General features: G+C 39.4%; 1 long non-coding RNA gene across 1 annotated transcript in view; it reads left to right on the top strand.

Annotated features, from left to right (window-relative positions):
• Positions 1 to 19,182: 19,182 nt before the first annotated feature.
• Positions 19,183 to 25,303, top strand: part of LOC137442001 (uncharacterized) — an 89,512-nt gene continuing 83,391 nt past the window's right edge. The window contains exon 1 of the long non-coding RNA XR_010987557.1: positions 19,183 to 19,311. This is a non-coding gene — a long non-coding RNA (uncharacterized lncRNA). The remainder of the gene's footprint in view (positions 19,312 to 25,303) is intronic.

Below are 25,303 nucleotides of genomic sequence, written 5' to 3'. Positions count from 1 at the left end.
TAATGAAAAGTTCAGGGAATATGTTAATTTGACTAAAAAACTTCAAAAATGCTGATTCAATCAGAACAGACTCTGCAGTTCTACAGGACATTAAGGTGTATTATTGGGACAGGGGTCTTGAATTCTGGGCAGAGGCAGCTTGCTTGGAGTTCAAGCTTGAACTCGTGAGTGAAGCACCTACGTGTGTCAGGGTGGCTTATTGAGGGCCAGTCTGTGCCCACTGCATGTGCTGATTGCTGGATGGAAGGGAAACTGTCTGGGTATAAGATAATCTCACCTAGGGAGCCTTTACAATGCAGGATTGGACCACATAGTTTTTCTTTACCCCTTCCAACCTGAGCTGTTCTAGGATCCTAAAATGTTTATCTAAGGTCCTTGTAGGTGTGAAATACATGGAGATGGGATATTTTCCTGCAAAAGGTAGTGTAAAACCTGTCTGCAAATGGGACCACCTACCAGAGGAGCCAAATCCAAGGAATCAAACTGACAAGAGTTTGGGACCTAGCACTGTGGCTACAAATGGGGATACTGCTGAGAGGTCTTGCTGGCAGAGAAATATGGGAAGCTTTAGAAGAACGGCCAGACAACAAAAAATAACCAAATTGTTTGGGACATGTTTAGAAGTTTAGAAGCAAATGAACTGAGGTTCTTCACATGTCCTGGGTCTTGCAGGAACTTCTGAATTTTGGCAGTTCATAAAAACTATCAGTCTTTTAAACACTTAACATGCAGCCATGCACATGCCCTGCAGGGGAATTGAGGCAATAGTGAAAACTGCTGTGCTGCAATTCAGTCTGGGTCTTCAGTGCTCTTTCACCCTGCTCTTACCATAGGACTCAGAGGTCACAGGAACATCCAGATTATGACCCCTGATGCTATGAGATCATTTCTTTCCTTACTTTAAGTGCAAACGTCCTTTTGTAATGGTGAGAATGATGTACTTCTGACCATAAGAGTTCACACTTCACAGTGAGCATATTTGGCAAATTCAGCTTTGACTCTAGTCTGTTAAAAGAGAGAAAATAAAAACCAAAAACCCAAACATGTTAAAGGAGCAGATGGAGTAGTGCTTTTTTTCCTTGCCTTTTAAAAAATTTATTTGTTTTTCTTTTTTTCTCTTGTTGTTTGACTGGAGAATTTAGAAACTATTTTTTGAAGAGCTATATTTATTTTTTTGGTGGGAATGCTTGGTTTTTAATACATGACATGCCCCTGGAAAAAAAAAGACAGACTCCTTCAGGAGTCTCTTTATCTCATATTTGAATTATTTTTCTACAAAAAGAATAACTGCTGCTAAAAAGAATAACTACTACTTACAATTATTTTGCTAAATATTGAACTGTTTCTCTTAAGTATAAATAGTATTATTTTATTTGAATGTTAGCATCTTGCCCTGTTTTTAGTATTGGTTGAATTCTTGCTTGCTAGTCATGTTTCTGGAAGGTATGATGTCACAGTATGGATTAAATCAGTAATAGATGCTATGGATCACAAGAATTACTACAAATCCGTATTACCAGGAGAAATAGCACTGTCTTCTGACCAAAGGAATTGTGCTTTTAAGAAACACATAGGATGCCTCATAGGCAAATCTCTGTGTGAAATACTAGGTCCATGCTTCCCTGCAGAGGTCAGCTGCAGAGAGGGAGAAGGGTCAAGGCACCTCCTTGAGCTGCAGGATGCAGTGGGCACAGGGATCTTCCTGAACAGCAGATCTGTGGGAATGTTTGAATAATGTCCCTGAGTTGCCAAGCTGACATTAAACTATGTTGCTGTGCTGTTTAACCTGCTCACTGGCTAGAGTCAGTACACGCTTTGAATTGCAGTGTGCTCCAGTTTAGGGATGATTTTTATGCATGTTTTAAATCAGTCCATGTTTAGGAGGTTTAAATCTCATTCATTTCACTGAAAATAAAGTATGCAGTTGAGTATCCTTAAAGCTTACAACTGTCATTTTTGGAAATGGTTATTACAGGAGGTTGCTTTCCTTGTGTTAACATTATCTTGTGATAAAATATAATTATAGTTAAGAATTATTAGGAGAAGTTATTACACAAGTGAAAGACATGGTGATGAGGAGCTGTATTAGCTGAAATTACAAGGGAAAAATGAGAAGTAGAAAGAGCAATGTGTTTTCATTTTGAAACAGAATTATTCATGACAAAATGTGTTTCTGTTCTGCTTGTTAGCTACCTGCTTTCAGCAGGGGGAGTATATTTTTCAAATGGTTGTATAGATACAGGTAAAGCAACTGGTCTTTTCTGGCAACATTAGATAGTGTTTTAAAGCTTCAGTTTTCAAATTCTGATACTGAAATGAAACTGCTTCAAAGGAAGGTATTATTTTAAGCTGAGAAGCAAAAGTTTTTTAAAATTAGCATTAATAATGCCTAAAAATAAGAATAAAAAGAATAAATAGATAATATGTATTAATTTGCAAAATGCAGTATCTAAGAAGAATTTTTCCATGGGAGACGAGCAGGAAGACTGTTTTGCTATTGCCTGTTATTAACTGAGCACCAAGATACATTTAAACACACAAAGAATGCTGTTATTTCACATGTCTAGGTATTAAATCCAACTGAAAATATGTGTATTTTTACAAAGAGTTTTTCCCAGTAAACATGCATCCAGTTTTAGGCTCTACTTCTTTATTGCTTTTAGTCAGTGCTATTCCATGAAAGAAATTCCAGGCAAATTGTAATTAGGCTATAAATGTTTGGTTTAGTTTCATGTCTCCAAAGTTTCCATACATAGTATGGCCATAAAGCTTTGTTGCTATATCCTCACTGTACATATTCCATGACAGCAAAGCAGTCGTCAGAGTGGATGGGGTTACATTGCTGTTCAGTGCCACAGGTACCTGATTGCAAACTGGATGTAATGTGGTATTTTGTACTGTGATTTCAGTCAAATGGTAAATATGGGATGCTTCATTCTGTTCTGAAATACTGGTCTGGTCTATTCTATTCTATTCTATTCTATTCTATTCTATTCTATTCTATTCTATTCTATTCTACATTGATTTGACCCCTGTGTGTCACTCTCATGCAATACAGGTACAGCAGTCTTCAGCTTTACATGCTAAAGGCCTGTTAGAATAGAATAAACCTTTATTAGAATAAACCAAACCAGGTTGGAAGAGACCTTCAAGATCATCGTGTCCAACCCATCAACCAATCCAACCCACCCAAACAGCTAACCCATGGCACCAAGCACCCTGTCAAGTCTCCTTCTGAACACCTTCAATGACGGCGACTCCACCACCTCCCCGGGCAACCCGTTCCATAGCGCAATCACTCTTTCTGTATAGAACTTCTTCCTAACATCCAACCTGAACCTCCCCTGGCGCAGCTTGAGACTGTGTCCTCTTGTTCTGGTACTGGGTGCCTGGGAGAAGAGACCATCATCAGCCTGTCTACAACCTCCCTTCAGGTAGTTGTAGAGAGTGATAAGGTCACCCCTAAGTCTCCTCTTCTCCAGGCTAAGCAGCCCCAGCTCCCTCAGCCTCTCCTCATAGGGCTTGTGTTCCAAACCCCTCACCAACTTTGTTGCTCTTCTCTGGACTCGTTCCAGCAAGTCAACATCCTTCCTAAACTGAGGGGCCCAGAACTGGACACAGTACTCGAGGTGTGGCCTAACCAGTGCAATGTACAGGGGCAGAATGACCTCCCTGCTCCTGCTGGCCACACTGTTCTTGATGCAGGCCAGGATGCCATTGGCCCTCTTGGCTGCCTGGGCACACTGCAGGCTCATGTTAAGCCTACCATCAACCAGCACCCCCAGATCCCTCTCTGCCTGGCTGCTCTCTAGCCACTCTGACCCCAGCCTGTAGCACTGCATGGGGTTGTTGTGGCCAATGTGCAGAACCCGGCATTTGGATGTGTTAAATCTCATGCCGTTGGATTCTGCCCATCTGTCCAGCCTGTCCAGGTCTCTCTGCAGAGCCTCTCTACCCTCCAGCAGATCAACTCTTGCCCCCAGCTTGGTGTCGTCAGCAAATTTACTGATGATGGACTCAATGCCCTCATCCAGATCATCAATAAAGATGTTAAAAAGCACAGGGCCCAGCACTGATCCTTGGGGCACACCACTAGTGACTGGTTGCCAGCTGGATGTGGCACCATTCACCACCACTCTCTGGGCTCGGCCCTCCAGCCAGTTCCTAACCCATCGCAGTGTGCTCCCGTCCAAGCCATGGGCTGACAGCTTGGCCAGCAGTTTGCTATGGGGGACGGTGTCAAAGGCCTTGCTGAGGTCCAGGTAGACTACATCAACAGGCCTCCCCACATCCACCAGGCGGGTCACCTGATCATAGAAGGAGATCAGGTTGGTCAGGCAGGACCTGCCCTTCCTAAATCCATGCTGGCTAGGCCTGATCCCTTGGCCATCCTGTAAGTGTTGTGTTATTGAACTCAGGATGACCTGTTCCATGATGATGTTGAAAAGATACCCTATAATTATACATATATATATATAGAGGGGAAACTACATTTGTTTTTTTAATGACAATTTGGAAAGGAAAGAAAATTAACACTAGGAATGTCTTCAACAGTCCATCCATCTTTAGTGGACATCTTGGTATACATGAGAAGCGGCACTTCATATCTGAGAAAAAAGTCCCTTCTGATATTACTTCCCCTGCACCAACCTTTCATGGCATGTAATGAACTAAAGCTAGGGATGGGTGGAAATTTGTGTACATGCTTGATTTGGATCTCTCTGTATTTACACATTATGATGAAGTTTCCTCCCATTTCCCCCTGTTATAGCACAATTCTGAGTCAAAGCTTTTCTGCTATGAAGCAGATAAATCCATTATAGACTAAAAATTTTAGAGTGTCAAAACAAAACCCCCAAACAAACAAAACCCCAAAGCAACAAAAACTAAATATTTTTTATACACTTGGCAGGAAATTTTACAGGATAATTGTCCTTCTTCAAAACCAGTCTAATGGTAATGCAGTGAGAAAAATTAGAAATTAAAATGTCAGATGCATTTAGCAAGCCCTCTGTGAGAAGACCACTCTCTGATTAAATTCTGAGCAGTCAAAGCTTTTGTGTGTTCAACATGCTTTTAGGCTAGATTTATGGCACTATAAGAAAAGGACCTGCTTATGAGCCAAACCAAGATACTTTTGTTAGATGTATTTTAATTAGTATTTCTTTCTTGAAAGCTCTAAGTGCTTAAACAGTCTAAAGCCACTTGATATCTGTAAAACTGAGGCACTGAAGAGAAAAACTAGGAACCTTTAATGGTCTTTAAAACATTAACTAAATCACCAGGCTCTTAACTGAGTGTGAAATACATTTAAAATGTTTGAAGTCTGTTGCTGGTATTTTAATAACAGAAGTGAATGGCAATAACTACTTCAAGAGAGCACTGGAGCACTGAGCAGTCTGCGGTAACTCTGCTGCTGTACAGGGTTGGCTGCACTGCAGTGATGTTAGGAAGTTCTCATTTTCACTTGATTGCTTATTATTTGCAACCTGGTTTTGGTTTTCAAAGTAATCTGTAATAGCTGATCAAAGGACAAGAAATGTGGATCCATGATGTTAAACTGAATAAAGTCTTCTTCATGAATGTCAGGTAAAATCTTGTTCTGTGTGGCTTCTCAATCCCATTTGCTTGATTGAAGTCAGTGGGGGATATTACAGGATTGGCAGGTTTTTTAACAGAAGTGACAGCACATAGTCAAGAAAACCAAAATTTAAAGCTGAGGAAAATCAGTAAGATTATTTTTTTCCTTTGAATGTTTGAAAGGAAGGATGAATAGATTGCATTCTTCTTCTTTCTTTTTTTTTTTTCATCCATACCGCTGAATAGTGAATTTACTTTTCTTAGACTTTCTTATATATGCACTACAGTTAAATATTTTACCTTTCCAGGTGTGAGAAGAAGAAAACAAAACAGGCTGTCTGGAGATATTTTTTCCACCTGTTTTGTAAAAAAAAAATAAAATACAAACCCCCCCATGTTTTGCATGTATACATCTTTGCTGTTGCTGCACTGCTGTACTTGTAAATAAGTTATGATCACCAAAGAAGTATTTCAATTGCTAATAAGATTAGAAACACCTTTTCTGCCAGATATAAATTATTCATTGCTTTTCATGTCATCTGAGCTTAAGCAGAGAAACTTGCATCTTTTCAGTTTTTCTAATAGCTAACAAAACTGTAGAGACGTGAATTATTTTTTCTTTGAAATGTTGTCATCCACTCTTTAATATCTTACTTTTTCTGATTTTTGCACTCTCTTTCTTTTTGAGTTTGGAGTGTTGTTGGGAGGGAATTTCTATGGGATTTTTTTGTGTGCGCCGGTTTTTGTTTGCTTTTTAAAAGAGCTGAACTCAATATACAGTGTTATATGTGACACTCTATAGCATCTCCTTTGCTAGAATAGAATAGAATAGAATAGAATAGAATAGAATAGAATAGAATAGAATAGAATAGAATAGAATAGAATAGAATAGAATAGACCAGACCAGGTTGGAAAAGACCTTCAAGATCATCGAGTCCAACCTCTCACCCAACACTATCTAATCAACTAAACTATGGCACCAAGTGCCCCATCCAGTCTCTTCTTAAACACCTCCAGTGATGCTGATTCCACCACCTCCCTGGGCAGCCCATTCCAAATGTGGAGTAAAGACTGTAGTAAAGACTATCTTTCCACTATAAACTTCTGCTGCCTAAGGAAACAAGATCTTGAGACATCTAGAGCTCACAGACATAGTGGCAATAAATCATAGTAATATTCATAATAAAAGTGTCAATGTTTCCAATGTAAAATCACTAGTCTCAAATAACACCTGTATCTCCAACAAACTTCTCAAAGCTTTCCTAAACACCCATTTACACTGCATTTACTTAGTATATAATATCATAGAATTAATTATTCAGGTTGAAAAGGACCATTAAGATCACTGAGTCCAACCATTAGCCTAACACTGTCAAATCCCCCACTAAACCATGTCCCTCAGCATCACATCTAAATGCCTTTTAATGTGGTGGTAACTGCACCACTTCCCTGGGCAGGCTGTTACTGGCTTGATAACCCTTTCAGTGAACAAAATTTTCCTAATGTCCAACCTGAACCTTCCCTGGCACAGCTTGAGGCTGTTTCCTCTTGTCCTGCGCCTTGTTATTTGGGATGAGACCACCCCTCACCTCACTACAGCCCCCTTTCATGTAATTGTAGAGAGTGAGAAGCTCTCTCCTGAGCTTGCTTTTCTCCAAGCTGAACAAACCTCATTCCCTCAGCCACTTCTCATAAGACTTGTGCTCTAGACCTCTAGACTAGAAACCCATGAATGAAATCCAGGGATGGAGTTGACAAACCCAAATAGTAAAGACTAGGCTGCACCAGCCCCATAACAGATTATACTGCTTCTGCAGGTGGCAAAAAGCACACAATCAGCAACATAGTAAGCATGTCATGTAATGTAGTACGTCACAAAGACAGGGGATCCATTTTCAGCCTCACAAATTTGCCACAATGCCTTGTCTATTTTTTCTCATACCATTCTTCTTCTTCCCCATAATCTTTCCATTTTTTCTTTTTCACAGAGCTGTTTTCAGTGTTTTCTTGATGATATACTTTCTGATTTCTTAGTGGTAACTTCCACAGTCTTTGAAATTTTTCTCAGACTTGCAAGACCTGTGTTCTATTTATTTACATTTTCATTCCATGTTTCAAATACTTCTGTGTGATGTAAAGTTTCTCAGCAATCTCTGGTTTATGGTCATCAGATAATTAGTGATGTTTTGGCAGACTATTGGAATATTGCAGTTCCTTAAGCACACCTAAGATGCCACCTATTCTCCAAATTAAGGGCCATCTATGTAGGTTCAACTGTTGGACAGGTATTTATTGGAATGGTTTAGATTTAGGCTTTCATATCTTAAATTTGTAAATCAGTAAATTTGCTGACGACACCAAGCTGGGGGCAAGAGTTGATCTGCTGGAGGGTAGAGAGGCTCTGCAGAGGGACCTCAACAGGCTGGACAGATTGGCAGAATCCAGTGGCATGAGATTTAACACATCCAAGTGCCAGGTTCTGCACATTGGCCACAACAACCCCATGCAGTGCTACAGGCTGGGGTCAGAGTGGCTGGAGAGCAGCCAGGCAGAGAGGGACCTGGGGGTACTGGTTGATGGTAGGCTGAACATGAGCCTGCAGTGTGCTCAGGCAGCCAAGAGGGCCAATGGCATCCTGGCCTGCATCAGGAACAGTGTGGCCAGCAGGAGCAGGGAGGTCATTCTGCCCCTGTATACTGCACTGGTTAGGCCACACCTTGAGTACTGTGTCCAGTTCTGGGCCCCTCAGTTTAGGAAGGATGTTGACTTGCTGGAACGAGTCCAGAGAAGAGCAACAAAGTTGGTGAGGGGTTTGGAACACAAGCCCTCTGAGGAGAGGCTGAGGGAGCTGGGGTTGCTCAGCCTGGAGAAGAGGAAACTCAGGGGTGACCTTATCACTCTATACAACTACCTGAAGGGAGGTTGTAGACAGGCGGATGATGGTCTCTTCTCCCAGGCACCCAGTACCAGAACAAGAGGACACAGTCTCAGGCTGCGCCAGGGGAGGTTCAGGTTGGATGTTAGGAAGAAGTTCTACACAGAAAGAGTGATTGCGCTATGGAATGGGCTGCCCAGGGAGGTGGTGGAGTCGCCGTCATTGAAGGTGTTCAGAAGGAGACTTGACAGGGTGCTTGGTGCCATGGGTTAGCTGTTTGAGTGGGTTGGATTGGTTGATGGGTTGGACACGATGATCTTGAAGGTCTCTTCCAACCTGGTTTGGTTTATTCTAATAAAGGTTTATTCTAATAAATAAAACAAACCAGAACCAACCAAGAACAAAAAGCTATTGAATGCACAGACAAGGACTAATCTTAAAAATCTTACTAGTTTGGAAAACCTAATATCTTCTAAGATCTGATTTCAAAGTGTTTGTTTCTGGTGATGCTAAAATCAAAAGAAAACAGATTTACTGGCTGGGTCCAAATCTCTTAGAATAGGGCATAAATACATTGTACAGCAGTCTCCTGTGAATCAGGGTAGAACAAATTTATTGTGGATTATAACCTAATTCCAAGACTTTATTCTTATAACATGGTTAGTAGGCTGAATTAAGTTTGCTTCCATATGTTGAAGCTTGTGATTTATTTTAGTTTCAACTTTGTGGAATAATAGATTTTTTTCACTGCTCCTGCTTGTGTATAAATCTTTACAACCCAAAAGTTGTAACAGATACAGCCAGTGCTCATAGTCATTCATATTTATTTTTGCAAACAAGGGAGTATCAAGACAGCATGTGTTAAACTGGTACAGAGGAGGGGATTAAGTGATTACTTGGCTTTGGAATGGTTTAAAGGATCACTAAAATTTAGAGGAATGTGTTTTGACTGCAGAACACTTTGCTTCTAACTCTTCCTTCTCAGCTGCCCATAAAATTCAAATATAGGAGCAATAAAGTGTATTGCAATAATAACACTTAAGACTGTCCCCTTTCTGTGCAGTGCTCGTGGGTCACGATGACTGGAAAATTGAGTGCAGTGAAAAGAAGCTGATCTGTAAAGCCCAAGCAAATAATTCAAAACAGTTATTCATGCTGTCTTGCAGTCCCAAACTTGATTTCAATAATATTGCTGTGTACAGCTGCCAATTAATACTCTGAGAATCAAAATAGATAAGCTTGTAGCATGAAGACACCACAGAAGCATTTAAATCAGTTTATTAGAATCCTCGCAGAAATGAATGCAAAGCATTTTGGTGTGAAATATGCTAAAATAATACCCTGTTGAAGTAGACATTGGTCAAATCAGTCCATTTGTGAGGCTTCTTAAATGGCTGTTGCAACTATGTCTGCACTGGCTAGATCTCCCAAAAATACTCTGCAAGTGAATCTGCAAAGGTAGTCCTTCTCCCTGTCAGTCAGTCATTTGGGAACAGATTCAGAACATTACAAAGAATCAGCTATTAAAACAGATTTGGCAGGTAGTTTGCGTAACCAAAACAAGCATAAAGCACAGGGTACAATCTTTGCTGTGGCTTACCCAACTCTTTTACATGATACAGACTTTTCTGAAGTTATTTTTGACTGATGAGTAAGACTGGCAGACACAGCTAAACAAAATGCTTAGTGTTTGCTTACTATTTTACAAACAAATACAGCAAACCAATTTTATTTAGACTGCAAATAAAATACTCAAGGGAGTATTCCATAATTATGATAACACTTAATTTAGCCTATTCTCTACCCACAGTCTGATACTACACTTGACCTCACAATCATACCAGTTTTGCAGAAGGCATATGACTCACTGATTGCACAGGAAGATATCAGCCACATTAGCCATGTTTTAGGACAGAACACAGTGTAGAGATTAAATTATATGTAATCCTCAATAAGTGTGTCATTTTACATTGCCTATACTATTGCAATGTATAAGCTACAGATTTCAAAGTCAGGCTTGCTCTGTTCCTACTTTTTTAGAGATTTATGTTGGAACTAATTTTTTTTTTTTTTAAACTTATTTGATGGGTTTCTTAAAACTTTTTCAAGAAACTGAAAAAATAACACCACATGAGTCAAACTGTCAGACTCTTTGGGTCCCACCACTGCACACAGTGAGAGCCTTTGACTCTCCCTTAGAGGTCCGTGTTCTCTGTATTGCTGGTGTTAGGGATTACTCTGTATTTGCAGCAATTCCAAGAGGACTGAGGACACTTAGGTTTCACAGATAATTGCTGGCACAGCGGGTGGAAGTTGGGCTAAATGACAGGCTGAGAAGTGACTCTGCCTGTGTCCTTCAAGTCTTTAGAAATCTTCTGCACTATCTTTCACAATGAATCCCTTTTGGCGTACTCCTCATACTAGTCCCTTTTTCCTCAGGACAACTGTGCAGGCCAGTCCCCCAAAATTTTTTAATGACACTTCTACTCTTCCTGCTCTTTTAACTGTAGCCTTCAGATAGTCTTCTGAGCTTTTTGTCCAGACTGTCTGTTTGCTTTTTGTTCTGTCCTAACAGAGATATATTGACATGCTCCTATTCAAGGAGATGAAAAAAAAGATGGCTGTGACAGAAAGGAAAAGCTTCTTTCACATCTCTGTTCAACAAGGTAAGGTGACATTTCTTATAAAGTCAGCTTTTTTTAAAATCTTTGTGATGTGGGGGTGGAGACAACCATTCTTTTCCTCAGCTATGTTGTATATGTCTGAGTAATTTTGTCTGAGTTTTTAAAAAGTCCATCTGGGACAAATTTGTAGCTTAGGAAGGCTTTATGGAACATCCTTACAGTTTTGAGAAAAGTTGATTAGTTATAAATGGATTCTAAATGATATGGAAAAGAGGGGGGGGAATATCATTAGAGGATGGTGTTACTCACTCTTGCTTACAGTGCTTTTGTAAGAGCTGGAATTTAGTTTGCTGCAATATGCTTCTTTGCATATTCATCACCTTCTATATGTCATTTCATGTGCTTAATAGATGGGATGCTGAAACTAGCACTCATTATCCAATAGTGTTAATGTAAAACTTTGGTTTGTGATGTAATGTAATTTTTTGTGAGGTATTGTTGACAGCCCCAGCCCAGAACTAAACGTAGTCTACTACTGCAGTCCTCAGGTATTCCTTCATCTCCAGGGTGTGACTCAGCACTGTGCCAAAGCTGGGACATAGGCTGCCATGCGCAGTCTGTTAGAAAGCTGGCGGTGATACCGTATCCTAGCTCCCATCTCGCCACATCCAAATGGAACAACTTTGTCATTGTGATTATGTCCTGAATCCAGATTAAAAAAAAAAAATCAGATACTTTATAGTTAAAAAAAATAACAAAATAAGTCTTTCTCACCCAAAAAAAAAACCAACCAAAACCACCACAACAACCCACAAACAAACAAGCAACCTCTAGATGTGAGCTTTTACAGAAAATGAAGCTTTATAGGTACAATATAATTGCTGATATTTCATCTCCTTGAAGGGGCATCGTTACATTTTATCACAATTATTTTAAAAGGATGGCTTACTAGCTTCTTTAGTGCACTTTCAGTTCTTCCATACAGAGTTTCATTTACTAATAATATTTTTGGCTCTAAATTGATGTTATTTTACATAAAGACATATATCCTAATGCAGTGCAGAAATACATATTTCCCTCAATGCATAGGCAAATCTGAAGCTATATATTAGCATGTTAAAATCTGCAAACAAACACCACCAACATTTAGCACTGACAATTACAGGACTGAAGTCATGACAAAGAGAGAAATGCACCAAGAAGGTCTGGGATAGATAACCTATGACATAATTTTCTTGGTTCATGATTAACTGGATAAGAAGCAATGAGCTTGTATTTCTGAGGGGGGAGGGGGTGTGTGAGAAATCATGTTATTTATTAGAAGCTATTTGTAGAAGAAAGCATGAGAATAAGTTGCCTGGGAAAGTTGTACATTCCCTAGCATTTGAGATATTTAGGAACACATTAGACAGTATGACTTACATTTAAGCAGCCAACAAGGAGATAAAATAAATAACCCTTGGGTTTTTTGTGACTGCAAACTATGAAGTAAAATTAAGTTATGTGTAATATTTTTAGTTTCATGTACAGAAATACAGGCAAAGATTTACACAACAGATGATAGGGAATTTCTGTGCAGTCCCAGGGAGACTTCTTCTGAGCTGATTCCTCAATAATATACAAGTTTACATATTAATTCAAGGGGGCTCAGTAATGAACCAGAATCAGGCAAAATGAAAATGTTAATAAAATACGGACTTTTGTTTTTCAAAATCAAAACCTACATTTTACTCCCTCAACTTTGCTAAACCCCATTGAAAATCTCTGCTTCTGGCACTGTTTATTAATTGGCTGATGCAACCTATCTGAAGATAGGAAAAATAGTATTACAGAATGGGTTTTCTTTCCTACTGTTCTCCATTTTAAAGGGCAGTTAATTTGGTAAGATGCAGTTAGGGTGTCTGCTGGACTTCCACTCTGGTTAGACACCGTCTTTGTGGTACCTCTCTATGCATCTATCGTCTGCTGAAATTGCAGTCCTTGATCACTGAAGTTTAAAACAGGGGAAAGACAGAAACTGAGAATTATTGAAGACGCAACTTTTTACAACTGAGAGTTGTGAAAGTGCATTAAGGGACATAGCCATCCATTTCCTTTTCAAAATGCTGCCTAGAGATACAAGTGCCTAACATCTTTTAGCAGATACATCTCAGAGGTTTAGGACTACCTCATAGTGGAGTAGAAAAGGAATGGTGTCCTATTTCCATACAGTTGGTGCAACTTTAAATATTCTAAAAGCAAGATGAACTGTCATTTTCTTTGCTGGTCACAGTGCAATTCAGGTTCACAGGCTGCTCCCAGTCGAAACCTTCTCCTCACCACCTTCTCTCTGATAATGCCTTAAAACAGAATGCCTTAATCTCTCTGATAATGCCTTAAAACAGAATGCACCATGCCAAGAGTTCTGAGTGATTTAAGTTTATGAAAAGCACATGCTCATAACTCTGTATCAGAATACTTTGTTCCCTTAGGGACAGAAATTAAAGGACTGTGAAACAAATGTGAATGTGACTTCTTAGCCTCATGATGGCAATCAATTTTCTTGCTTTACTGTCTCCCTAGGAAATGTTTGTGGGTTTGTCCCCAAAAAGTGTGCTTTAAATACCTCAAAGAATGTTATTTCAGTTTTAAAGGCAAGATGCTGTTTGTGTCAGCCTAAGAAAAATAGAATATCTAATGCACATCTTTTTAAGTCGAAATATTACTATTTATCAATGCTCATGCCCCCAAAAAATTAATACGGTGCTTCTGGTATGGGTTTATTGAAAAGAAGCTGCTTCCAACTGGAAATGATCTGGTAATTAATTTTTTCCCTCGCAGAATTGGAACATTTTCCGTACCAAATAATATGGTAAAGGAAGTATTACCTGACTGAAATATATGGTGTTTGGAGTCAGCTAATTATATTTACCACTGGCTGCAGCAACCTCAGGGATTATGGTTTTGATATTCTACTGAGATTATCCTCAGCATTTCAGCTCTTTAAACAATGCAGCCATGTGCACAGCTTTTTATTCTTAAGTTTGGCAAGGGCCTTTATGACATTAGTGAAAATGTTGTTTGCTCATGAAAATGTTTTGTCAGGACCATTATGCTCAGGAGAACTTCTAGGACCTTCTTTAACTGGAAAGGAACTGTGTTTTCCTGCTCCATACCTTCCATTTGTATAATGTCCCTGAAGGACACCTGTAGGCAATGACACCTATTTAAGAGTGTGATTCTGCAGCAGTTTTGGCCCACAGATTCACATTAACTTTAAGACACCATTGTGTATAAAGCAAAAATTTGTGTCTATTGCAAAGGCAGAAGTAACGCTGTGACTATTAAGCAGGGCTGTAAGAACCTGCAATATGCAGAGGCTTTCATTACATGTTGACAAAGCTGGTGGTCAGAGTTCAGATACAGACTATTTTGATGGACAGAAATGGGGTGGATCCAGGAGTCTTTTTTTTTCTTGGTACCACCTATATTTCTATTACATATGAATGAAAGGTAGTTTTGACTTCAATACAAATTAAATTAGTTGCTATTATATTGATTTCAACTGGGCTAGTAGCAACAAGCAATTACAGTAAGGAGGAATTTAAAAGGTGTATTAGTGGCCATTTTAATTCACAAATGGCCTGGTTAAGAATTCCTTACAGTGGAACAGCTCATGTTAGGCTTCAGATCAAACTGTTTCTGAGCAACAGCACTTCAGCATGTAGCCAGAAATGATGAAGCTTGGCAAATGTACTCATATCCTGTGTTTTGGAGAAATGACAATCTAAATGGAGATGTTTTGTGCAAGAGGTCTTAGAGGTATTTTTTAAATTACAGGGAGTGGTTCGGGGAGATGTAAGTAATAGTATTGGGAAGAAGTTACTTGAAATACAGCAGAATCTTGAAGAGGGAGAGTTAAAAAACCAAAACAAGCCAAATACCATAGAATAAAATTTCCCGTGGCGTTTGTGCCAGAACTTCTATACACCCCATCTTCTGCCTGTATTCCAGAGCCCTGTCACATCACTGTTTCTTGCAAGACTCAATTCTTTCACCCTCTACTGCCAGTTTAGCCGATTGTTCAATCAAGCTGCTATTTCTGCTGTCAGTTAGGCCAGATAAAGCAGCAAGAGTTGGTTGTGAGAATATTAATGAGGTATGGCTGCAAAGCAAAAGGCATGAACTGCCAGCTTGGTAGCAATGTAGGCACCATGCAGAGTTAGCTTGTATAGATATTTTTTTAAAGGAACATTTTATACATTACAAAGGAAAACAGTGGGGAAAGATGAGAAAGAGTAATACAAGAGTAACTCAACAAGACTAAATAGATAAAAATTTCTGTTAAAGGTGAAAGACATATTAGTTTATTCCAGCTGAAGATCTAACCCTGTCTCTGAAGCTGTTTCCTGACACCATTTGTATATGTTTAATTTCAAGGGTATAAAAATCTGGTTTAGATCCCTAGGAAAGATTCAGAACTATAAAGTACAGGATGAGTAAGAAATTACTAATAGGATAATCCATGGATATGAAAGGATTTCTAAATTTTATCTGTGCATGCTATACTTGTGTAAATGCTTCAGTGTACTGCAGGTTCTGGGTCTCCCTCTTCACATTGTTAACCAGGAGAACAGTATAGGAGGAACACTTCAGGTATAACAAGGCTAAAAAGCCTGCCTTCCTCATTTCTCCTTTCTGCACTGGGGAGATGTTCCTGGGGCTGGGAATGCTTCTTTTCAAGATTTTCTTTTTAGTATGTTGAAAATTTAAATCACAAAAATTCTGCATAGGTCACAAATTGTAATGCAGTAGTTTAGATGTATCTTGTGATTATTTTCATGTAATCAGAGGTGATGATTCACTAAGCATGTTTAAAATATTAATTGTCACATCCTTCAGAGAGTATCCCAACAATTCAGAAAGCCGTCATTGCTCAGTTCTACTATAAAGATAGCACATTAGTAAACAGTTCTTGGCACTTATGCGCATTATTAATGTATGGCTTGGTTGTTTCCTTAGTATTACAAAAATATTTTTCATTCTTTAGAGAATACCTGGAAATGGTATCCTCTTCCATTTCCCTGTAAACCACCCAAACATCTAAACATTGTGAATAGCAGAGGTTGGCTAATAAGAGAACAGTACTTGGCATGTATAGAAATATTCCAGTGCAAGCCTCAGCAGTTGGTTATTTTACAAATTTTTTATCATATTTAAGAGCTTATCTTGATATAAAAATTTGAGACAAGTAGATATTTTTTATTAACTCACAGTGGTTCTGTGTTAGAAACAATAAGAAAGAGACTGCAATTGAATAAGGTTTGCTTGTCTTTTGGGTTTATTTTTCTTACAGGTATAAAAGTGTATTATTCTGTTTATGTATTTGAGTTTTTTCTAAAGAGCACTGTAAATGAGTATTGAGGCCAAGAGTTGAACATATACATAGTTTAGTCTGAGTCTTCCAGAGTAACCTTCATTTGTGCTTGCATTACTTTCTACTTTTAAATAATTCCCCATGTCTTTGTACCTGTAGCTAATAATGAAATTCTGTGATGTGGGAAGTAGATAGAAACAAAGCCTCAGAGTCCTTTTCCTGCTTTGGAAAAATGTTGCATAGGAAGATAAGGTGGATATGAGATTAGGCTTAATTAGCCAATACAGAAAATACTAAAATTTCTAGTAAGTACTGGTCTCAATTGACAAGAAAAAGACGTGAAACATTTTCACCTTTGGACAGTATTTTCCCCAAGATGACATGAAAGTAAAAGGAAAATGGAACTGCATCCTAAAATCAAACTGCAATGAGGCAGTGTGTTAATTTTAGGCTCCTGGTCCTTCAACTATTAATCACAGGATCTATATGACACATTTCAATTTCCTGTGGAGATGGGTACAGGCTAGAATGAGTCCAGAATAGCACACAAAGAAAGCAGTCTGCAATAAGCAAAATCCTCTACACACACTGCTGGAAGCAAAGAAAGTATTTAAGTTGTATTTGGTTAATGCATAACCCTCTGACCTCTATTATTCATCCATAAAATCAACAGTGACATAAAATCAACAGTGAGCTGCTCAGCTCTCAAGGTGCCAAAATTTCTGAGCATGGGTGGGAGCAGAACTGTCCAGAGAGCTTTTAATGCATATGCAAAGTCTTTAAAGTAAGACAGAAGTGTTTCAATTTAGGCATCCTGAAGTCATGAGGCTACTCATTTGGATTTGAGGGAAGAGGGAAAAGGCAATTAATGATCCCACATTTTGATCAGAAGAACCTTTGTAGACCTTAAATCCTTTCTAAATTGTCACAGGGGTCTGGCCCATTCTCTTTTAGTTTTATTATGTGCTTGATTGCAATGAAATATTGGAAAGAAGCTGGATGTCATAATGTCATAAAGAGTCTATAAATAGCATTAGTCTTCATTATGATTCTAGTTGTGCTGTAATTACCTGTGCTCCATGTTGAGCAGAGTATGAGTGAGATGAACGAGCAGCTGGGAGAGGCATTCAGACACAGGGACAATGCAATCAGTGGCTACCTAGCTACCGTGTAATGTGAAACACTTGTATGGGGCATCCATACATCATCGCCACCTATTTACTGTGCATTTCCAGAAGGACCCAAAGAGACCTCCATCATGTAAAAATGCCCAAGTGGTATTCCTCATTGCACATTAGTGTTCCTAATTGCAAATAGGATGAGAGAGCTGCCAATATTTCACAGGGCAAACTATGTCCTGTTTTAAGTCAGCAGAAGCTTGGCCATTAAGTTTCAGTAGAACCAGAATCTCATTGTGTATCTAGGGTGGTCAAGTAATTTAGGTCCTATATTCTTTGACACCACTATCCTGTTCATTCAGAGATTTAGGGATTTTTTTTTTTCATTTTTTTTAAGCTGAGGTAATTAAATTCTGGTAATCTTTTTCAGTCTGTTTCTTTCTCTGTTCTGCAGATATTTGTACTCCCAAATTACTAGTATTGAAAAATGCTACATTTCATTTATGATTGTATCATCCAAAATTTGGTCAAATGTTACCTAACCATCTTGGTGTATTTAGATGCTCTACATAATAAGATAGATGCTGGAATTTTTCTGCTTGGTTCTAAGGCACAGAGAGTGCCTGTTGTGAGCTGTATAGCGAGACCAGCCGTGTCTTCTGCACATTATGTGTGGCTACATATAATACCCTATAGCTCTGGCAGGAGCCTATGATTTGAGAAGTACAGAAAGGATGAGAGGCACTAAAGAGGTCATATGCTGTTTAAACCCCAAATTCGCTGGAATTTTTTAGACTAAAATTACAAACAGGATAAGTTTAAATTTCAAATGGCAAACACAGGTTAGAAGAAGCCCAAAGCTGCTGCAGGCAGCATTTGAAGAGCTGGTCAGTTTCATTCCCACACTTAAAGAATATAAATAACTACAAGTAATGTGAAATCTTTTCAAACAATAGTCTAGGACATGAAACCCAGACATTTTTCAACTCAAAAGCTCAGTTAACGTATGTAACCCATACGTATTAGTTTTGGTCATGTTATATATGCTGGAAGTGTGGTGCAAGGTGCAATGAAATACGCAAGCCAACAGAAGAAAGTGGTTTATCACTCTTGCGATGTATTTAAAAAAGTGAGCAGAGAATGTTGCTGTTTCTCCACTGGTTTGTTACCAGTTCTGCCTTTGAAGCTGCAAAGGAGGTGAGAAGCAGTGCTAGTGGCTGTGTTCCACTGTGGATCTGTGACAGCTCGCCACACGCAGATGCGACCCCCATTTTCAGTATGCGGTCTTCCCGCATTGCACACGCAGGGTTCCTGCGGCGCTGGCACCGTGAGCACCCCTGAGCACAAAGCTTTTCTCCATTTGAATAAACCGATTCCGCCCGCCCACAACGTATCCGCGGTGCCAGCAGAGGGTGTGAGGTGCCAGCTGTCCCCGGCGCTGCTGCAGCGGCGGAAGGCGGCAGGTGGGCAGCAAAAGGCGGCAGTTGGGTGCCACCCGTCAGGGCGCCACCCTTGTACGCCCCGGCCCTCGAGACCGACGGCAGCTGTGTTTAGGCGCGGCCGTTAACGGTCCTGGCACGCGCTCCTCCGCGACACCTGCTCACAGCGCTGGGGAAGGTTCTGGGCGTCTCCAGGTGCCTGTGTGCGCCTCCAGGCGTTTTGCTTTTAGTGTCTTTGTTTTTTTAACGAAGTAAAGCGTGAATCTGTGCACTGCTGGGAGAGGGGAGCTAAAGGAGGAAGTCTCATTTAAAGGATAAAGTAAGTCTCCTTTAAAGGATATCTTATCTTCCTGTTTCCCTTTTTGTTGTAACCTTCTAGAGAATACCTGAGGCAGGAGGAACACAGCTTATTGTTCATCTGTTTGCCAGGCTTGTTCTCATTGCAGAATCGGGCTAATATTGCTTTGTGTTGCTCAGTGCCTGAACTGTGTTTTGAAAGTGTTCCAGGCCAAGATGATGACTGAGACAGTGTAGTTAAAGGGATCAATCCTGCTCCTTAGCAGCTCCATTTCATGAGGGGGAAAAATACTTTTTTTTTTTTTTTAGTATTTGGAGGCAATGGAAATAAATGGAGAGGGATGGAATCAATACATAGAAAATTACTTCATATTTTTGTAGAGGACATTATTAATGACTAAGATTAAAGCACTTAAAATCTTCATGACGTTTTCAAATGATTGTTACACCTTTGCCTTATGTAAAATTCTCCTCTTCAGTATCTCACAGGTACATCGTTGCCAAATAGTCAAACTCTGTGTGAAATCCCTTAGTATTTAGACTCAGAAAAGTACTGTGTATTCTAAATTAAGAAAAACTGCTTTGCATGGGTTGTGTTACATGGTACTGAACAGAAGTTTGTGGTTTCATTTGTGGTTTCATTTGTGGTTTCATTTGAATTATTATTTGTTTATTCTAAATAAAGTTTATTCACTACAGGTACATTGTTGCCAAATAGTCAAACTCTGTGTGAAACCCCTTATTATTTAGACTCAGAAAAGTACTGTGTATTCTGAATTAAGAAAAACTGTGCTTTGCATGGGTTGTGTTACACAGTACTGAACACAAGTTTGTGGTTTCATTTGAATTATGCCTTTCCATTTTTGTGTAGTTTGAGCACTTCAGTTGTTTCTCTTGTTCTCCTCCATCGTTAAAGCCGTCTGTGTTATCAGCTGAATATAATTATAGAAAGAAAAACATCTGTAGAGGCCTACCTGTTTGCGGAGATGTAAGATGATGTTATAAAACAAATAGGATTGGTTTGCTTACACAAGCTGCTATGCTGCACTATCATGGAACTAGACTATTTTGAATTGTTTAGTAGGAGGAGAAAGTCTGGGGGAACCGTACTCATTTTTCAGCTGTTTTTTTAGAAATGTTTTTAAGTGCTTTTGAGATTATTTTATTATTATTAGGGAATATAAGGGTTGCCTGATCAGGTCCATTTGTATGTCTAATGTGGTTATTTATTATGTCAGGTGCATGATTCTTGCTGTCAGTGACCTAGAGTACAAAAACTCTTTGATCGTTCTCTCACCTGCCATGTTTAGAAATGCTCTTCCACTGTTGCCAGGTATCAGAAATGACGGATGTATGCAAGAAAAAGACTTTCCCCATGATTTGCAAAGCACAGGGGCTTTCAAAACTGCATTTCTCCCAAAGAATACACAGTAATCTTGGGATAATGAGAATGATAAGTGGTGATTACTATAGTTCAGGTTATTAAGTGTGGAGTTTGGTAGCAAACCTTGAGTACTGTGTCCAGTTCTGGGCCCCTCAGTTTAAGGACATCGAGACACTTGAACATGTCCAGAGAAGGGCAACAAGGCTGGTGAGAGGCCTTGAGCACAAGCCCTATGAGGAGAGGCTGAGGGAGCTGGGATTGTTTACCCTGGAGAAGAGGAGGCTCAGGGGTGACCTCACTGTCCTCTACAACTACCTGAAAGGTGGTTGTAGCCAGGAAGGGGTTGGTCTCTTCTCCCAGGCAATCAGCACCAGAACAAGGGGACACAGTCTCAAGCTGCACCAGGGGAAGTTTAGGCTCGAGGTGAGGAGAAAGTTCTTCACTGAGAGAGTCATTGGTCATTGGAATGGACTGCCCAGGGAGGTGGTGGAGTTACCATCCCTGGAGGTGTTCAAGAGGAGATTGGACGTGGCACTTGGTGCCATGGTCTAGTCATGAGGTCTGTGGTGACAGGTTGGACTCGATGATCTTTGAGGTCTCTTCCAACCTTTGTGATACTGTGAAGAATGTACACTCAAACAGAAAAAATCATCTCAAGAATGGGAGGTGAAAAAGCTTATTGCAGCAAAAGCTCTGGTGCAGTGGATTAGTGCTTTAGCAGTCCCGTTGAAGGTTTAATTAATGGAACTAATATTGGAATATTTAAGAAGTAATACTGAGTAATCTTGTTGTATTCTCTGCTATACCTCCTGTGTATTTTCAGTTTAATATTAGAAGAATAATCCTTTCATGCCTACTTTTCCTGTGTAGGGGTTCATCATTGTCTCAATACATAAAGTCAGTCTTAAAAGGTATGTCAATGCCCTTCAGCCTTTGAAACTGGAGGTAGGAGCTGAGGAAAAAAACTAAATAAATTCTATACTTAGAATTTCTGATTAATTGCAGGATGCTTTTACCACTGAAATCCCTGGTTGCTTTTAGGGATGTGGTATACTACTGACTGACATTCTTTCCTTTACTTAAACTTCCTATGTGATACTACTCAGTAGGCATAGTGATACGCTCTCTGTTGTGCTGTATTATATTCAGAACAGCATAACAGCTCTGCTGTGTCTGCAGAATCCAGGACTTTAATAAAGATGATTTATACTATCTTTAACAACAATGGAACTTACTTGACAAGAACAATAGGAATAATACATTAGAGGTCGATTCCTTAATGTACTCTGAAATTCTGATTTTTCTTTAATAGGTGCTTTTATCCTGATAGATTAATGTAAGTATCACTCTTACAGTTTTAATCTTTCTTTTCCACAAAACTTCTACTCCAGAACAAAAAAAAAATATTAAAACTTATTCATGAGAACTGAACTTACCATGAAATTAGTATAAACTTATCAGTAGTAGTCTATGAGATAGCTAGTTTTAGTCACTTTATAAAGATAGAAGAAACAAGCTGCTTGTGTACTGGAACATGTTTAAGCACCTCTGATACCTTTTTCTGTAGATTGTGATTCACACTGGAAAGCGCTTAATGAACAATTGAGGGTTTTACAAAGATGAGTTTCCCAGTAAGCATAAGACTCAAACCATCTTGGAGAAATTGTAATCTTCAAAATGTATCATGTCATTGAATAATTTTTTTCTAGTGGCTTCCTCCTGTTGGTTCAAGGTGCTATTAATTTTTAGGCTGCTGTTACTAATTAATTGATGTTATTCCAATAGTGGAAATAAATCAGAGCAGCACAAGCATTCCCAGCAAGTGTCTTTATTATTTTTGCACAGTGTTCCATAGCAAATGTCACTTACATAAGAGGGGCTTTCTCTGCTTCTGTGCACTCGAAGACTACTACATCTTTGGTAGCATGATTCATAATGGTCTGCAGAAGGTTTTAATAACAAGGCTTTCTAGTTTGGTTTTAGAGAATGTTACTCTGCTATCCTCAGCTTCCCTTGGGTGTTTCTTAAAGTAACTATCAGTGCGATGACACCAAAGAAAGGAAATATTTGTCTCACTAGAATTCTCAGTGCTTGGTGTGTGTGGGTTTGGTTTTCGTTTGGGTTTGTTTTTCTTGTTGGTTTGGGGATTTTGTGGTGGTGTTTGTTTTTTTTTCTGGTGGTGGTGTTTGTTTTTCCTGGAGTTTTGGGGTTTTTATTGCCTTTAATGAGTGTTTGGATATTTTTCTATATTGGATAAAGCAGAGTCTAGTTGGAAGCCTGTGGCCCGTGGTGTTTCCCAGAGATCACTACTCAGTCCAGTTTTGTTCAATATCTTCGTCAATGACCCAAATAAGGGTATTGAGTCTACCCTGAGCAAGTTTGCTGATGATACAAAACAAGTGTGGGGAGGGAGGGGAAGGTGGTGGCTGACATCCCATCAGGCTGTGCTGGCATCCAATGAGACAGGCTGGAGATCTGGGCAAAGGCAAACTTCATGAAGTTCAACAGGGACAAGTGCAGAGTCCTGCATCTAGGAGGAATAACACCAGGCACCAATGCAGACTAGGGGTTGATCTGGCATGGAGAAAGACCATGGAGTCCTAGTGGACAGCAAGTTATCTGTGGGACAAAAATGTCCCCTTGTCACTGAGAGGACCAACAGCATCCTGGGGTGCATTAAGAAAAGTGTGTCCAGTGGGTATAGGGAGGTTGTCCTCCTCACCTACTCTGCCCTGCTGAGACCAAATCTGGAAGACTCCGTCCAGTTTTGGGCTTCCCAGTTCAAGACAGACCAGGGTCTCCTGGAGAGAGTCCAGCAGAGAGCTATGGGGATGATTGCAGGACTTGAACCTCTCTCCTATGAAGAAAGTCTGAAAGCCCTGGGGCTCAAGACTAAAATCTTGAGAAGGCTGAGAGGGGTTCTTATCAATGTCTGTAAGTATCTGTGGAGTGGGTGTCAAGATGGAAGGGGCCAGGAGGAAGAAAGCAGGAGAGGAGTTTGGGTCTGGAAGAAGGAGATGCATGTGATATGGAATACCCAACTTAAATCTGTAAGAAGCTAAGGGCAGAGAGGATTTTGATTAAAAGTCTATCTAAGCAGAGGGTTAAGGGTAATTCAGTAAAGCAGACCGTTGCCATTAACTTTATTTCAGATTACCTTACTGGTATTGCCTATCATCTGCAGTGTGAGAGCCAAGTTCTTTTCTGCTTTTTTGTTTTAGTCTCACACACCCATGTAGGGCTGAAATTAGTCTTGGTGTGACTTGTTACAATTCCCATCGAAAGCTTATTCCACAGAGATGTTGCAGGTTTTCACTGATAAACAAAAAATTAACCTAAATACTGATTTCAGTTCTCCATTAACTGTTGGACTGAGTATTTTGTTGTGGGGTGTTGGCACATCTAGTTGTTGTAAGAGTTTGAGAAACTTCTAAGGCTTATTTCAGTTGATACTGGTTTCTATTTAGCTACTGTAAATCTGTGTGAAATTTGTTGGTGAACGGACAAAAGCTAGAGTCAAACCTAGATAAATCAGTTCTATCTTTGTGCTAAAATGTAAAATCTAGCCATGGGAAAATTGTGACAGAGTAAATAAAACTCAGATGCCCTGTAAAAGCTATATACCTCATCTGCTTTGAAATTCCATCGTACTCTCAATACTTTTTACCTTGCTTTCAAGAATGCATTTCTGGTGTGCTTGTTAATAGCTAATCAAATGGACTGGTTTGTCCTACTTAATATTTTTAATTTTGCCACCTTGTCTGTAAAGAAAACAAACAGGAAAATCATGAGCATTCAAACAACAACATGGGTGGCTAAAGATTGTCCTTTCTAGTGTTCTATACTATAGCAGGAAATTTAATAACCAAAAAGCAGCAGCTAGAACTAGAAGCACTAAGTGCATTGGCACATTTGTATTTAGGTTTGTAAATAAATGTCAAGAATTTCAGATGCTATGATTCACACACAAGTACCACTTCTGTTAATAAGAATCTCAAGATTCTTCTGCAGCATATTGCTACTTTTTGAAGTTTCTATTTTACTGGCTTCTGTGAGATGGTATTTGTATTAAATAAATAAATAGTTACGGTTCATAGAAGAGAAAGGATGAAGTAGATTGGAACTCAATGGATGTTCAGATGCATCTGCAGGACTCCAGAAAAGATGTTAAATTTTGCTATGGTTGAATTGCCTGTCAAAGGATATAATTTTTCCTTTATTTATCAATAATGTAGCAATATTAATCAAAATATTAATGAACTTTTATTAATATGAAAATTGCCAAAAGGTTTCATGTACAGTTAGAATATATTTACAATGGGATGTACAGTAATTGGGCAAACTATAACAATTTAAACAATTATATGCAAACCAGGAAGGACTATCAGAGACTACCCTGGGAGTGAAATGGCACTCAACCACGGGGGGAGGGGGGCCAAGGATAACTTGACAAGAACCGTTATGCCAAAGAGGCAGTGAATTAATTACTCACAACTGGTTGTACCCAAGCAGGGAGTGCTGCTGCTGTGTATTAGAGGCTTTGGGGCGTGCTCATGCACCAGGCATGGCAGGTTGCCAGCAGGAATGCCACATGGCCTTCAATGGCTGGTCTGGCTTCAGCAGATGTCGG

Source organism: Melanerpes formicivorus, unplaced genomic scaffold (assembly GCF_026170545.1).
Source record: "Melanerpes formicivorus ecotype bairdi unplaced genomic scaffold, bMelFor1.0.p_v2 SCAF_6, whole genome shotgun sequence".
Taxonomy (NCBI): Eukaryota; Metazoa; Chordata; class Aves; order Piciformes; family Picidae; genus Melanerpes; species Melanerpes formicivorus.
The sequence above is the reverse complement of the archived record's forward strand: the minus strand, read 5'-3'. Positions and strand labels throughout refer to the sequence as shown.